Genomic DNA, 17,730 nt, shown 5'->3' with positions numbered 1-17,730 from the left:
GAGAGGGGTGAATGGAATGCAGACCTCAAATAGAGGGCTGCCGGTCTGTGAGAACCAAGGTCATTTGAGAGCTGCTGGCTAAGAACTGAAGACTCTCTCTCATAACAAATGCATAAAGTTTAATTGGACAATGTGACCAGCTGGGTTTAGGGGAAGGAGACTTCTATGCTTTTAATATACTGTTTTTGATGCCAATTAACCAGAGTTGTTTTTCCTTTCATCTGTGCAGAAATGATTTACTCAATAAAGTTTTGCATTAGAGATTTGATCACAGGTCAGCAACCCGCAGCTCCGGAGCCGCATGTGGCTCTTTGAGCCTTCTACTGTGGCTCCCAGTCCTCCTCCGCCATTTGCAGAGACAGAGAGAGGCACTTGCGCTTCCCTCTCTCTCTCTCTCTCTCTCTCTCTCTCTCTCTCTCTCTCTCTCTCTCTCTCTCTCTCTCTCTCTCTCTCTCTCTCTCACACACACACACACACACACACACACACTTTCTCTCTCTCACACACACACTTTTACTTACTTAGTGGGGGAAGAGGACTGGCAGACCAAGGGCAGGAGAGAGGCAACCCAATAAGAATGTGTGTCAGCTTGTCAGAGAACAGCGTGAAGCCAGCTTGCCAGGTGAGCAGAAGATCGGAGAGGGGGGGAGAGGGAGAGAGGGAGAGGGGGAGAGAGAGGGAGAGGGAGGGAGAGGGAGGGAGAGAAAACTCATGCACAGCAGCCTCTTATTTCTTTTTAATTAAACTCTTCAATCAAGCCCCCACCCCTGCTCACAAGCACAAATTTTCCGGCTCAATTGTTAACCCATAAGTGGCAAAGCATATCTTAAGCAGCACTACTATCCTTTTTCCCCCTCCTTGGTTTAATAAAATGACAAAAACAATAATATCTGAAGGACTCTGAAGAAGATGCAAGCAACTACATTCCCCAATCATTTAAAAGGCGGGATTTTTTATACAACATCCAGTCCCTGGTTGCAGGAGTAGTAGATGACCTTGGTTCCCACAGGACAGAAGATTATTTTGACTAACTAACCATCTGGGCAACCACCCCTCTATTCTACGTGGCAACCTAGAATGAGAAGAAAATGGCTGCACCCCACTCATTGTAGAATTGACACCCATATACATAAGAATTTGGGAGGCTGAGATGATCATTTCAAACTTCTTATGTTCTCATCAGTCAGTCATACACTTTATCTGAGATTCGAACCTGATCTGGTTATATATTAGGCAGTTGTTTTAACTTCCTGAGCCACAGGTTCTTTCTCTCTTTTATTAGCTAGAAGGCAAGGGAAATATGTGTTAAGTATTTGTCAAGGCTTTTTAAATATATATATATATAATCAGCCCAGGTTCGAATCTCAGATAAAGGGTATGACTGACTGATGAGAACATAAAGAGTTCGAAATGATCATCTCAGCCTCCCAAAATTCTTTATTAGCAATTTGAATAATTTGCACAAATAATGAGCTGTCATAAGTTGACTATATCCTGTGGATAAGCCTTGAGTCAGGCCAAAACAGGAATGAAAGAGTTAATTAGCAAGGTGCATTCAAAAAGCCTTGACAAATACTTCACACACACACACACACACACACACACACACACAGTATGTATGTATATATATATATATATATATATATATATATATATATATATATATATATATATATATATATATTCATTTTAAGACTTTCCTAAACCCTAACTTTGTGTCCTTTTCTCAGATGTGTGTTTACTTCTTATAACAAAGCAATCACAGCTGCAATTATTTACCCCAGGAAACAATAACTGGGGGAATTGCACTAGTGAGTAGTCGAACAGAATCATCAAAACTATAATAGCACCATGTGCTGTTATTTTATGAATTATCATCATTGCACATGACATTTTATAAAGTTCAACAATAATGGGAATAAAAGAAAAGTTTGTTTTTAACAATGAATTCAATATCAGTTAATCATCACTGTCGGTCAATGAAGAGGTTAGTGAGTTTGTGAACAAAAGACAGCAGGAATTAATGTGAGATGAATATGGTTTCCCCCTTGTTATCTCTTTCTCTGTGTGTTTACTGTTGGTTGTTTTTAAAATCTCCTTCTCTTATGCTTCTTCTCATGTCTTTTTTTTAAATATCTGTTTATAAAACTTGTTAGGAAAAATATTTAAATGAAAGAAAATGATTAAAAGAAAAACCAATGATGACCAAATATTTAGTGCAATTAAATAATTTACTACAATTATCTTTTGTAGTAGAATGAAATATGTCCAGGTTGCAAATTGATATTTTGGTGGGATTACGTTTGAAGAGAAGAACATTGGGCAAAGTACAGGCAAAGTCTCCCTGGAGACAAATCAAATTACTTTGTGACTTGATGAACATATCTGTGCAGTTTTCTTGGCAACAACATCAGTTTGGCTTGTTTATGGAGATTCTCAGTCATCCAGGTCATGGTTGTCCCAAAGGTGTTTTTTCATGAGGCAGCTGGACTTTTATTTATTTTTTTTCTCTCTCTTTGAAGACGTTTCGCTTCTTGGATGAGAAGCAAAACGTCTTCAAAGAGAAAAAAAGAAGAAAGTCCAGTTGCCTCATGAAAAAGCACCTTTGGGATCAATTTGGTTTATTGTCATCTTCTGGATGTTTCTTCCAGAACTATCAATAATTTTTATTTATTTATTTATTTATTTATTTATTTATTTATTTATTTATTTATTTATTTATTTATTTATTTATTTATTTATTTATTTTTATTTATGGGATTTATATCCCGCCCTATCTCCCGAAGGACTCAGGGCGGCTAACAACAAAACATATAATAAGTACAGAAATTAAGATAAAAATAAAATTAAAATCATCTGTGCAATAAATATTAAAAATTAAAAATAAATTAAAAATTGTAAATATAATTAAAATGCCTGTCAGTCCAGGTCAGCCAGGTGGAAAAGGAGTGTTTTGAGGCCGCGGCGAAAGGACCGGAGATCCGGGGCCATCCGGAGCTCAAGGGGGAGTTGGTTCCACAGGGCTGGCGCTCCCACAGAGAAGGCCCTCCCCCTGGGGGTCGCCAGCCGACATTGCCTAGCTGACGGTACCCTGAGGAGGCCCTCTCTGTGTGAGCGTACTGGGCGATGGGAATTCGTTCCCAGCAGCAGATGGTCCTGCAAGTATCCCGGGCCTAAGCCATGTAGGGCTTTAAAGGTAAGTACCAGCACCTTAAATCTCACCCGGAGGGCAACCGGTAGCCAATGCAGCTCACGCAGGAGGGGTGTAATATGGGAGTATCGGGGTGCTCCCATCACTACCCGTGCAGCTGCACTCTGCACCAGCTGAAGCCTCTGGGTGGTCTTCAAGGGCAGCCCCATGTAGAGAGCATTACAGTAGTCTATACGGCAGGTAACGAGTGCGTGGGTGACTGTACGTAGGGCATCTTTTTGATATTTTGATATTTTTGTTCTTGATATCACTCAATGTCAAGCTTTCTGCCTTGGGTTTTCCTTCACATTTCTCATCCAATTGTTAACTAGGTCTGACCCAACTTAATGTTTCAAATGACCCTAATTTGGCTAGGTAGCACCACCTGCCTTAACTGAGAGAAAGTATAAGTTAGCTTATTGCTATCATTTTTCTTGCCTTTAATATCAGGGTTCTTCAAACCTGGCCCTTTTATGACGTGTGGACTTCAACTCCCAGAATTCCTCAGCCAGTCATAAAAGGGCCAAGTTTGAATACCCCTGCTTTATATGGATGGTTTCAAAGTGAAGACAGTCAAGACTGTCTTGATTTATGTTGTTGGCTGATCACACGTGATGGTACTGGAAGCCAAATTAGAATCAAAGCAGTGTTTCTTGACCAAACATTATGAGTAGGAGCAATATGAAAGGAAGACTTTCTGTAAAGGATTCAGAGCAGGCTGTGGTAGCATCCTGAAAGAGGTGCACCTAGCTTATGATTATTTCATCATTCATTGCAACCATCCCCTCACTTTTCCTGGAAAGGTCATCTGAATCTGCTCTTAGACATTCATGCTGGATCTAAAAAGCGAAGGCAAAAAGCTAGCTCAGGGGATCTTCAAACCTGGCCCTTTTAGGACTTGTGGACTTCAACTCCCAGAATTCCTCAGCCAGTGTGCCCGACTGAGGAACTCTGGGAGTTGAAGTCCACAAGTCATCAAAGGACCAAGTTTGAAGACCTCTGGGCTAGCTTATTCAGAATTGTAATTCAGGATGGAAAACAGTAGAAATGAGAGGAACTCTGATGTTGTTGTTCTAGAATAGCAGCTCACATATTTTCCACGCAACAAAACCCAGATTCACTTGCTGGAATTCCAAACTAGAAGTCAACAAGGCTTGGCAAACTGGGGCTGGCCTTGACGGACAAGCCTACCTGGCGTAGACCAGCTCTTGATGTTCATCATCTAATCATTTAGAAATAATAGCGACCGCTCAAGAGTTTGAGAAATGGCATATAAATTTGACTATCGGTCATTAGATGGCCAAAACATTAATCTCAATTTATTTATGTACCATAAGGTCTTCATTACTCCGCTGTCATTTTTCTCATCCCCTCCATTTTATTTTGTTTGTTTGTTTTTTTTCATTTTCTTCATATGGGGAATGCAAAATAGCTTGTGTGTGACACATACGTCATCAAATATTATGCTCCCCCTGCTAGATAGCTTATCTCCTCTGTGTTGTTTTCTGTCTACTGGGGGCAACCAGGCCAGGCATCAGCTGGATGCTAGTGGCTTTTTCAATCAGCAGCAGCATATCTGATGTTTCTGCATGAGCTTTGCCAGGTTGTGTGTGAAATACTAATTATTGTTATTGGCTGTTGTTACTTTTCTTTTTCTGCTTATCTTCTTGCTTCTAGCGGCCCCCTCCTCGGTGGGGTATGGTTAATTGATGTCAAAGAAAATATATCTGTAAAAGAGGGAGAAAAATGTAAAAGAAAGTTCTCTTCCCTTCCATAAGCTGGAAAGCTGTGTTTGGGATTCTTTTCCCAAATAAAAGAAGATTGGAAATACTTGCCCTAGTTCAGGGGTAGGCAACCTCGGTTCTTTTATTTATTTTATTTATTTATTTTAATTCCATTTATATCCCGCCCTTCTCCGAAGACTCAGGGCGGCTTACAAGCTTAGCAGTAGCCTTCATTCTATGTATATGCCTGCTTATTAGGGCTTATTATGACTCATGGAGTTCAACTCCCAGAATTCTGCTGACTCAGGAATTCTGGGAGTTGAAGTCCATGAGTCATAAAAGAGCCGAGGTTGCCTACCACTGCCCTAGTTTATAGACGGCTAGAGTATTGGTGTTGAGTTTTCTCTTTTAGATTGCTATGCAAGTTGTAATTACACAGTACATTTTTCTTATTAGAAATAAGTATCTCTTTATTTGCTTTTCATGGCTTCTTCTTTACAGATCTAGGATCATACACGTAATGTTTAGAAAACTGTTTAGAACTGGTGTTCATGTAGGATAAAATCCATGCCATAAGAGACAGAAGATTTTAGAATTAGGGTTTTTCTCAACTCCCTTGGAACTCCTTGCTTTCTTCATGTGACTTCACAATAGCATCATTAGCTTTATTATCTCAATGTTATACATGGAAGTTATTATTAATTAGATTTGTATCATAACTTTGTTTTGGACAATTTAATATAGCATTTATGTGTATAGTCTATCTATCTATCTATCTATCTATCTATATATCTATCTATCTATCTATCTATCTGTTGTCTTGACTGATGACATTAGGATCAAGTGTGTCAAAGTATTTTTACTCACTTACCTACTGAGGGTGCAAGGATGACACTTACTGTATACAACATCTATGTTGTCACTATGTGAAAACTGTGAACATTTCCCCGAAGTTGTTTGTCTTTCCATCACCGCCTGCTAAATGTTTTATTACATGGCTAACAAGATGCAAATTATAAAAGATGTTTATGTCATTGAAAAAAAATGACATCTTTAGGTGATTATGAATTTTGTGACATCACAAACAGTCTAAAAATGCTTCGGTCTTTTTCTGGAGGCATTTATTCCCTGGAAATACCGCTTAAAATACCTACCTACCTACCTATCTATCATCAATCATCTGAGAGCCTGACTGGCCCAAGACCAGCCAGCCAGCTTCCATGTCTTGGGTTCTAATCCAGAACTTTAAACACTGCACCAAACTGGTTCTGATTTCTCATTTCATGTATTACTAGAGGGAGAACTTGACCCAAGGATGCCATTTTGGTTTAGCCACTCACTCTTGTTAACGTCAGACACTTTCAGAGAACTGCTTGTATCTGTTTGCAAAGCAAATTGATCCTCTCCCTGCTGGCCATTTGACACGGTGTCAGCAGCCATGCTGAATCACGGCTTCCTCTGGACTTCAGATCAACAGGATTTCTTTTGCAAACAAAACACCTATTGGCAAGTCAAGCAGAAGTAACTGAGCTTTGTTTTGAGTTCAGTGGGAGGTCAGTAGCACAACACCGAGCAAAGAAAAGAACGCTCTTTTTTAATACTTTTTTTTTGTACAAAGAACATCAAAACCAACATAAGCTAATCAAGACTGAATGCAGAAAGAAAGAAGAAAAAATAAATAAAAAGAAGCTTCCGATTGCTTTTGCAACAAATATGAGTAGAATTACAAAATTATCTCTTACTCTGTAATTACAAAAGAAAGTTTGTTTGTTTTTCTATTTTCCAGTTTTGCTTTTTTTATCATCAAAACCGTGCAATGAAAGCATGTTCTGATTGAATATCATTCTCCATAAATGTTTTAAATTTGTAGTACAGAGCACGCCAAATTATCCTGAAATTTCTAAGTTACACCTTAATGGATACAGTACATATGTTTCTGTTAAGCTGGTCTGATTTCTGTAGAGGTTGCTCTGAACTCTACTGAGATCCACACACTTAGTGACTTAAATTACTGTCCAAAATTAATTTATCTGAGGACATTCAAATCCACCTTGTCTAGGGCAGTGAAGTTCAGCCTCAGGTTTTGCAGCTTAACACCCAAATAGTTGAGTGCAAAGCTTTGCATAAAATATTTTGCTTTGGGAAAGTTTGATCAGAGCTGACAAAATGAATACCTGACACAAGATTTTCACAAGACTTCTCCTTGAGTACAAATGTATATAGCTACTGGCTTGTCACCCAACCTTTCTGATAGCTCCATATCTTTCTTCATTCATCTGCCATACAGGAGCATATTCTTCCTGGCCATATTTAACCTATTATCTTCTACTTTCCCAGAAAACCAATTTAACAAGACACTTTTAAGTACATGAACATCGCTGCTGCAGTCCATTGAAGGAAACTGAATCACTTGCTACACTGTCCTATGTGATCTTTTGATACACCACAAGGCAAAACTTACCATGAGAATTTGGAAAGTCACAACTCTATCTTTGAGTAGCTAGTCCAGGAGAGTCTCCAGGAGTGTCACAAAATTCTGTACATTTCACAAGATTGTATCATCCTCACACACTGCAGCCCCTTTCCTTTGGCATATTGCAGGCAGAATCTAATTCACTTTTATGTCTATGCTTATTTGATCCATCTAAGACAGGGGTGTGAAACGCAATTTCATTGAGGGCCACATGAGGATTGTGGTTGGCCTCAGGGGGGCGGGTGGGTATGGCCTGGGTGGGCGTGGCCAGCTCTACATCGTTGGCATCAAGGGTGCCTATGGGGGCCTGGGCAGGAGTGGGACAGATCTGAGGGTCTGGCAGAAGGAGGGTCTCTGGGCCAGGGCCAAGGCAGTGGGGGCCGTTCCCTCACTGTTTCCAGGATGGCTTCGCGGGCCACATGAAACCACTTCGCGGGCCGGATCTGGCCCCCGGGCCTTGTGTTTGACATGTCTGGTCTAAGATATTTTTAACTTTTGTAACTTTAGTAATGATAAATATGGTAATTTCAAATACTTCTGCGTGTAGGATTACAGGATTTTATTCAATGACTTGTCAAGTCTTTGAATCTCTCTAGCAATACTACTGAAGGTGGATATACTCACCCTTTATCTGCCTGGAGTTTGCGCATTTTAATTTCCATAATATTCAATTTTTAATACTGACTTCATATTTTTATAAATATTGTTATATATGTGTTTTGGGTTTTTTATTTAATTATTATTTGTGAGATGGGCAAACATATAAGATAGATAGATAGATAGATAGATAGATAGATAGATAGATAGATAGATAGATAGATAGATAGATAGATAGATACATACATACATACATACATACATACATACATGATAGACAGATATCTCTATAGGTTTTTCAGGTTTATTTTTGTAATTAAGCCTTTTCTCTTTATTTTCTTCTCTTCCTTTATAGTATATTCCCATTTTTCCTTTGAATGCTGTCTTTCTGTCATGGAATTATGTGCTAATTTGATCATTTATTATTTATTTATTTATTTTATTTATTTAATTAGTTTTCTATACCGCCCTATTCCCGAAGGACTCAGGGCGATTTACAGGGCAGCATATAAAAGCCAATATAAAAAGATAATATAAAATTAAAATGAATTAAATTAATTAAAGCCCAACAATTAAAACAATATTAAAAAGCTAAAACCCCTTCAGTCCAGGCCTGATAGATCGAAAAGCCAGGTTTTCAGGTCCCGGCGAAATGAACGCAGATCGGGGGCGGTCCGGAGTTCCACAAGTAAATCATTCCAAAGGGCAGGCGTGCCCACAGAAAATGCCCTTCTTCTGGGGATCACCCGCTGGCACTCCCTAACTGGCGGCACCCTAAGGAGGCCCTCTCTATGGGAGCACACAGGACGATGGGAAGTTGATGCTGCCAGCAGGTGCTCCCTAAGATAATCCGGACCCATGCCATGTAGGGCTTTATAGGTCATCACCAGCACCTTGAATCTCACCCGGAGGGCAACTGGAAGCCAATGCAGCTCGCAGAGAAGAGGTGTTACACGGGAGTATCGGGAGACTCCGATACTCGGTCATAATCTTCTTGTGACTTCTTCTTCTTCTCTCTCTCTCTCTCTCTCTCTCTCTCTCTCTCTCTCTCTCTCTCTCTCTCTTTTTTTTTTTTTTAAAAAAAAAGAAGGGTGATGGAAAGCTTGTCTGAAAATGCCTTTGGAATTTGTTCCCTTGCCAAATGTATAAAGAGGAAATAATGAAAGATGCAGAAAATGGATTAAATACCTTAATTATTTCATTGTCCTGCAAAGCTAGTGATGTACAGGAATGGATGCAAAGCCCATTTCTTAAGCCAGGGAAGACACATCCTTCACTTGAAATGAGGATAATTACTTTCCACCATTTCTAATCACTTGCACAAAGGAAAGAAACACTTGGAATTCACCCTCGGTGCCAACAACTAAAATACTTAATTATAGGCCCTTTTGCTATCCCCTCACCCAAAATTTGATGCTTTCAGAAATTTCCTTTTACACATGAACTGAATGGAGAGATGGAGAGAGGGAGGGAGGGAGAAAGAGAGAGAGAGAGAGAGAACGATCTTATCTTATTATTATTTTTTTGCAAAATCTACGTATATTTGCAGTCACAGTAGATGGACGGCTTCACGTTAAGCACGAATGTGCCATTGTTTGATAGAGGCACGCCAGCCAGAATCCAGTTTTTAGTGTTAAATTATTTCAAATAGTTTTATCATGTTCCATTGAGAAGCTACCACAGAATGAACTACCATCACATCACACCATGACAAATATCAAAAAATTAGCCAGCACGGCAGAATTAGAACCTGTGCAGGGTACATAACAGAATGATCAAGCTAACAAAACTGAAGCCAGGAGGAAACATAATTGTTAAACTGGATTAAACCAGATTAAATAAAAGTCAGTTCAACAGCCGAACAGTCTGATATCTTTGCTGGTTATGGTTAGCACTGGGTGTGCAAAGATTTTGTTCCAAAGTAATACAAATTCAAAGAATAGAGTTGAATGTTTCATATATATATATATATATATATATATATATATATATATATATATATATATATATATATATATATATATATATATATATATATATATATATATATATATATATATATATATATATATATATATATATATACACACACACACACACACACACCTTGTGTTTTCTTCCCCCAATGGCACATTTCCCCAGAGCTTTGCTACTTGATAGATACAGTGCTAGAGTTACAGAAATAAATATAGTTTGCTTTTTACTGAGTCCATAGAAGACTCCTTGAAATATAACCTGTGATATTTTAATAATTAAAACAAAGGCATCCAGAGAGAGAGAGAGAGAGAGAGAGAGAGAGAGAGAGAGAGAGAGAGAGAGAGAGAGAGAGAGAGAGAGAGAGAGAGAGAGAGAAGGGCACATGTGATACTTCTCCATGAGGACACATGATGTACTTTAAGGAACATTTTTTTTAAATGAAAGTGAGAAAGTCTTGTTACGGTGCCTTCCTTAAGTTAAAGGAAAAAAGCTTGAAGAAAAGGCTGCCTGCTCGGTGAAAAATCCCAACAGCTCAAGGAGAATCCTTGATTATTGCAGCCAACAATGTGGATAAGAAGGCTGTTATCAAGATCTTGTTTTAGAAAGCTCCATATATATATCCACAGATTTCAAAAATAAATTGAACACGAGAGAAGCTATCTAATGACTGGATAAAAATCTTAAAAAGGACCATACGGTTACGAAGTAAGTACAACCAGGATTGAGAGCCTAACGTATAAAAGGGAATGTAAAGAAAGGTATAGGGCCAGGGGTCTTCAAGCTTGGCCCTTTTATGACTTGTGGACTTCAACACCCAGAATTCCTCAACCAGCATGCCTGGCTGAGGAATTCTGGGAGTTGAGGTCCACAAGTCATAAAAGGGCCAAGTTTTGAAGACCCCTGCTTTAAATGCTCTTTTATGTAAGTCCAGTAACAGAACATTTACGAAAGAGCACTTGAGTTTTGGTCCGTGAAAAGAAGGCAAGGAAAAGTTTGCTATGTCTTCTTTAAAAAATTTTTTTTAAAAAAAATAAAGTTAAAAAAAGTCCTTTTGCTCCTCATTTGGGCATCATCGTACAATTGTGGCTAAAGTAAGCAAAAGGCAGTTTTGATTGCTTAAGTGGCGAAATCAAAGGGTATATTGTTAACATTTTTGCCATCATTATTGCTGTTTAAAATTTGATCATGTCATGTTTAGTAATAAATTCAGATATTTGGTGGGTGAAAAAAAAATCAACACAAATCTAATTTAGATCATTGATTCCGAATGAAAGAGGGCTAAAATGAGTCAGCCACTCAAATCACAGTTGCTATGGAGGCACCAAAGCAATCAACTCATAGTACAGTTTGCTGGAATTTTTTTATCCTGATAGTTTCATATGATGAATCAGTCAATTCAGAGACACCTCCAAATCCTTTTGAATCAGTTCTCTGAATTGAATTGCCACACAGATCTATGTACATACATTGTCCTGTGGGAAGAATACAGAGAAAGAAATATTTTGGGGAATATTAAGAAGGCAGAATGTACAGTACTCCCCCAAAGAAATAGTGGAGAAGATCTTTAAAAAGGCAGAAACCTCTCCATACATACACACACACCAGCCAGAGGGCCCCAGAGGGTATAAAAACCCAGTCCCTGCTAAATGATGATAACTTTATTGTCACTTTGAATGTACAGCAATCAGCATACATCAAAATGAAATTTCATTGCATACAGCTCTCAAAGGGTCACCACCTCCGATATACAGTATACTCCTTGTTCGTGGCCCACTCAAATTTCACATTGTTCATTTTAGTCTCTAGGGAGTGAACGATGGCAATCAGGACAGATGGAAATGGGCCTCCATGTGGATTAGCCCTCAAATTCGCTTGTATTCTGACAACCTCACCTTCTTTCCTTTTTCTGATCCTGACTCTTCTTTTCCTTAAAGAGGCCTTGCTTCTTTTCGCCCCTGGAGGATGCTGCTGCCGCTGCCACCAACTCCTCCAAAAGCCTCTCTCTCTTCCTTTGGGCCTGCCGGCAGCCTCATCCAGTTCCTTTGCTCCATAAGCTCCAGGTCCTCTCCTCCTCTGCCTCCTCTGGAAACAGCCCTGATTTGCAGTAGAATCCATCACTGGGCCAGCAGTCAGATCTTGCTGCTGGTAGAACAAATTCAAACAGCGCCAACGACTTTTAACTTTTAACTCTCTCTTTTTTTTCCAGAGCCATCTTTCTGTCTGGCTCTCCTCTTCAATAAACTACGACCTTCTTTTTAAAGCAGTCTTCATTTTGTTTATTCCTGGCTTGGACTGGATCCTGATGAAGATTTTTTTCCTTCAATAGCCCTAAGTCAAGGCTAAGATCCTACGAGATACTTTTGAGCCTTAGAGAAATTATCCATTGGATGCAAGGCCCAAGCAGACAGTTTTGCCTTCATCCACGGCAAATGCACTCTGCCAGCAGTGTCAGAATCCCACCCTGTTTGACTTACAGTGTTAAATATATTTCTTTGCAAAAAAGCAAACCTTCTACAAGGCAAATTATCTTAGTCTAGAAAATCATGTTTGTTATTTAAATAGAGAACTCGTTTGCTTTTGTTTCTATTTTAGCTTGGTTGTATCAAAGGATGACAGCTACAACGTAAATTTTTCTTTAACATTAACTTGCTCTCCACTTTTCAGAAAAGAAAAATTGGGACTATGATTAGCAGACAGTAATTCAATCATGATTTTTCACAGTTATCACGACTCCCATCTTCGTACGTCGACACGAACCATCCCTTGATTATTCACTTTTCCATAGACCTGTCATATCTTCATTTCTTGGAGGCTATTCTACCTGAGAACTTCCTTTGAATGTTCCTTCCATCTGGATAGTCTTCTGGGGTTTAAAAAGGAGGGGTTTAAAAAGTTAAAATGGTGTTCACAACCCTAGATGAAGAAAAAGGGTTGTTGTTGTTTTTTTAATTGCACAGTTGAAGAGGTCATCTTGATTTTTCAAACCTCCCGGCAGATGCCACTCAGAGCCATTTCTATTCAGTGGCACCTGGGAATTCTTCTTCAGCAACCGGATATTTCTGTTGCAAAAAAGACGCTGCTGAATTTGAGACTGGGAGAGTTCTAGTGTGTTGCCATTCAGGGGAAAAATGAGAGCAGAGCTGAATTGACATAGAATGCCTTTCGTTAACTTTATCTGGTGGCAGATTAGAGGGCTATAATATGTTGCCAGTATCTTTGGAGTAAATGCAAAGGCCTCCCCCTCAAAAAAAAATAATACACATTTTTATTAAAAAAAACCCAAATATATTTCGCATTACATTTTTGTACACAAATATATTAAAAATTCTATTATCCAAAGGAAGCTTCATCATACAGTAGTGGCCAAAGTTGTGGAAACCTTTTGGGAAAAGTGTATTTTTGAGGTTTGATGGCTAATAACACCTCTTTTTTTTAGAATAGTATCATAAAATTATATATCAATGGAAAGATAATTTAATCAAGAATGTAATGCAACAAGGTTTGTTCAATTATCTGTACTGTATGCTATGAAAAGTTGTAGCCAAGTAACCAGAAAAAGGAAGCACAACTTGCTTAGGTTGATATCAGGTAGCTTTCCTTCATCTGATTGTAGCCAATGAGCCTGAGTGTTTACAGAGCCAATCAGGTGTCATCTTGTTTTGGCAATGAGCCAATCAGATCACAGTAGGATTCAGTTATCGATGTCATGTATTGAAGCTGAGAGGAGGACATTTGTCAGTGTGTTATGTGATCGCTATCACGTTGGTTGGGTTTTTTTACCTTCTTTCATTTAGTGAGCTTGTAAAACGTAATAAAATTAAAGTAATGGTGCAATAAAATTAAACTTGACTGGTTGCCCAGAAAGCGATGTAAAACAGTATTATTAAGTGAACAAGGCTGCAGTTATAAAGAAATTAGAAGAAAAATGGGTGAAAACTTAACCAAAGGTGGCATTTCTAGTGTACGCTTTTCCCAAAAGGTTTCCACAATTTTGGCCACTACTGTATCATTTATCAGGAGCAGGCAATAACTGCTTCTCTCTTAAGTCTATTAGAAGCTTCTAAAATTTCCAAAATTGATCTTTTGTTGCGTTTATTGAGTGTCTTTTGTTGCGTTTATTGAGTGTCTTCCACTTTTACTGGTAATGTGAGGCCACTTGCAGCCATTGACCCCTAAGATTCTGAAATGCCATAAACACCCTTTCAAAGGGAAAAAAGAAATCTAGATCTAGATTTTTATCTAGATTTTGAACTAGATCCAGCATGTGAATATATAAGAAGCCAGACCATTCAAGCTGCCAATCAACAAGAGAACCAATCAGCTGCTCAGAATTCAAATGTAGCTTCAAACAAACAACCAATCTCATGGCTAAATGACTACACTGGCATACAAGACATTTATAAGCTAAGGAGAACAGGACACGAAAATCCTGCTACTTATGTTACCTGGTCTGGCAATAAAAAGTTCAGAAACTAAATTGAAACAAGCTTGGAGAGCAAACCACTGCCAAAAACCCATTTCAAAGGGTTAAGTAATGCCTCTCTTCTTTCAGCTGTAGGCTTTAATTGCTAAAGAGTATGACTTGATAGCCAAAAGGGCTTCAGATCCAGAAAGATTTGCTACCTGCAAGATTCCGGCAGATGAGATTGGAATCGTGGTCTGCAAAGGACCTATGAACCGTCTAGGGCAGGGCTGTCAAACTGCCAGCCCGCAGGCCGGAGCGTCATGGAGAAACCGCACCCATCCCATTTTCGGCAATGGGAAAAAGTTCCAATACGTCGTGCGACGTCACGTGACATCGCGAGTTTGACATGCCTGGTCTAGGGTGAGCTCTTGATCACAAGGTGTCTTCTGCATGTTTTGATTTGTTTCAATACTCTTCTGAAGTTGTAGAAGTTGGCTTCATTTGTATAGCTTCTTTGGAAGTTGGCCTGTCTCTGCCGTTCCTTGCTGGTGCTTACAACCTTTATCCTTCCAGTTCAAAAGGATAGAATAGAGCCAATTTGTTGATTATGTTTCTGGTGTCTACCAAAGCCTTGCCCAAAGTATTTTGCTATCTCTTATCTCTCAACAGGGGCCAATATGGCATACAGTTCTTATACTTTGCTTTGATGTATTTATCGATCACATTCTTACATATGCAAGCCAAACTAGCAGATTTTATCTGAATGGCCAAATTAAACAAGCCACTCTTCTACATATTGGAATGTACTCCAAAGATAGACTGGTTAGCAACTCTGAGACTGACACCGGTATTGTTCTGGTGCTTGTGGTGAAGGCTATTTGCTTTCCTTCCTTTTCTATCAGTTGTTAGCCTCTATTTTCTTCTTAAAAAGGTAAAGGTAAAGGTTCCCCCGCACATTCATGCTAGTCGTTTCTGACTCTAGGGGCCGGTGCTCATCTCCGTTTCAAAGCCAAAGAGCCAGCGCTTGTCCGAGGACGTCTCCACAATTCTCAAGTAGCAATGCAGAAACATTCATGAAGGAAGGGAAATTTCCCCAGCCCGTTGGATCCTTATGCAATTCTTCTTGTTTTCTTTTTCTTTTCCAGGAGAAAAATCTGTAAAGGGAGAGACTATTTCCACTATAATTGCTTTTTTCTTTGCTTGTGATATATTTCTATTAAAAAACAAAACAAAACACTTCTTAGGGACTGACTAAAAATATATCTGTATTTATTTTTTTCCTCTTTTCTGGTTTTTTTTTTTAAAAATAGCAGGGATAAATAACATTTTATTGACCCCATTTCACGCAGTCTCTATAGGAACTGGTAACTAAAATAGCATTTTAAGTTACAGCGATTCCCTAAGAAATGTAAAATGCAAGGTCACAGTTGGTTGATTTTTTTTCTTGTTCTCTACATTGCTTGCCTCTTTAACATGAAGCTTATTCTTAGCTGGTAGGTCAACTGGACTGAATTGAAGGATTCATTCCTCTGTTAGAGAAAACGATACAGGAAAATATGATGTAACAGAACTCTGTAAATAGTAGGGCAGATTGTATGCTTAGTAAAATAGGAAGTTCAGTTTAGAGGTTAGTAGTGATAAACCTTAATTCCCATCCCAATAGTGCTTTTTCACGAGGCAACTGGACTTTCTTGTTTTACTTTGAAGACATTTCGCTTCTCATCCAAGAAGCTTCTTCAGCTCTGACTGGATGGTGGCGGAAATGGAAGGATTTAGACCCCTGGTTATTTGCATTCTTTTAATGAGTCCGTAAAAGTTACCTCCAGGCTTATCTGTGTCTTCAGGGTCACCTGAGTGGTGCAAATGGGTGTGGAGCCTTTTTGGAACTGTTGAAAGGACTGTGTTGTAGACTGGAGATAGGTGATGTTGTATCCCTCCCCCTCTGTTGAGAGAGGGCTGCTCAATTTTGACATAGATGGCTCTTTGGCCCCTCTTTCATCTACCACATTTTCCGGCGTATAAGACGACTGGGCGTATAAGACAACCCCCTACATTTCCTGTTAAATTATAGAGTTTGGGCTATACTCGCTGTATAAGACTACCCCTCTTCCAACGCACACCAAATAAAAATTAAAAAACATCAGATTTGATTTTAATATGGTAATTTTAATTCAAATGCTTATGACATGCAGGTACTTAGTAGGAAAACTGTCACTTATAAACATAAGGCTGTTTGTCATCAAACATGTAAACATAAAACAGTGCAAGTGGATTAAACTTTTCCTAATTCACTCTAAAGCTTTCCCTGCACAGACCAAATGGGAGATCCGCTCCAGGTTTTCCAGCCAGCCCACCCAGTTCCTGAGTCAAATGTGTCCTTAGAGCTAAGCAGCTGCTCTGGCTGCTGCATTCCCCACCTGCCTTTCAAGTTGGGATAGACTGCAGCTGCTCTTCAACTTTAGAAGGAAAGACGCCCAGACCCCAGCCTGTAAAAAATCACAGACTGCAGCTTCTTTTCCAATTGGTCCCGCTTTCCCTGCGCAGACCAAATGGGAGATCCACTCCAGGTTTTCCAGCCAGCCCTGTCCCTAAATTTTCAGCACCCGGCGTATAAGACGACCCTTGACTTTTAAGATTTTCATGGGTTAAAAAGTCGTCTTATACACCAGAAAATACAGTATTTCAAAACTGAACAGCCCTCTCTCAACAAAGGGGGAGGGATACGACATCGTCTATCTCCAGTCTACAACACAGTCCTTTCAACAGTTCAAAGAAGGCTCCACATCTATTTCCACCGTTCAGGTGACCCTGAAGACACAGATAAGCCTCCAGGTATCTCTAACAACTCGCTAAAAGAAGGCAAATGTACAGCTCTCTGCAAGGAATATAAATCCTTCCATTCCCCCACCATCCAGTCAAACCTGAAGAAGCTTCTTGGGTGAGAAGCAAAACATATTTAAAGAAAGACAAGAAAGTCCAGTTGCCTCGTGAAAAAACATCTTTGGGATAACTGTGACCTGGATGGTGGAGAATCTCCATAGACACTTAATTCCCATCCATAAAACACCACATTTTATTATCAAAAGAGCATCCAGACTTGGAAGCTAAGTTATCCTCCTCTCAGTCCCTATTTTTAAGCGACATTGTTCCTATAATAACTAAAGCTGAAGTGCAGTGCTGGCAGACTCAGTTGTGCTCTTAATTGAGTGTTTGAAATAGGGTAATTACTGTTTTTTTGTCCTGTGAGTCACAAGGTTGAGATGGGTGATTGTAGGCATTTTTTTATAAATAAATAACCTGGGAAAATTGTCCCTAAGCCTCTCTGTGTGTTTTATATGTATCAGGCATATTGCCCCCTAATTGC

The sequence above is a fragment of the Vipera berus genome (assembly GCF_964194415.1).
Source record: "Vipera berus genome assembly, chromosome: 4".
NCBI classification, from domain to species: Eukaryota; Metazoa; Chordata; class Lepidosauria; order Squamata; family Viperidae; genus Vipera; species Vipera berus.
This window is presented reverse-complemented; position numbering follows the sequence as displayed.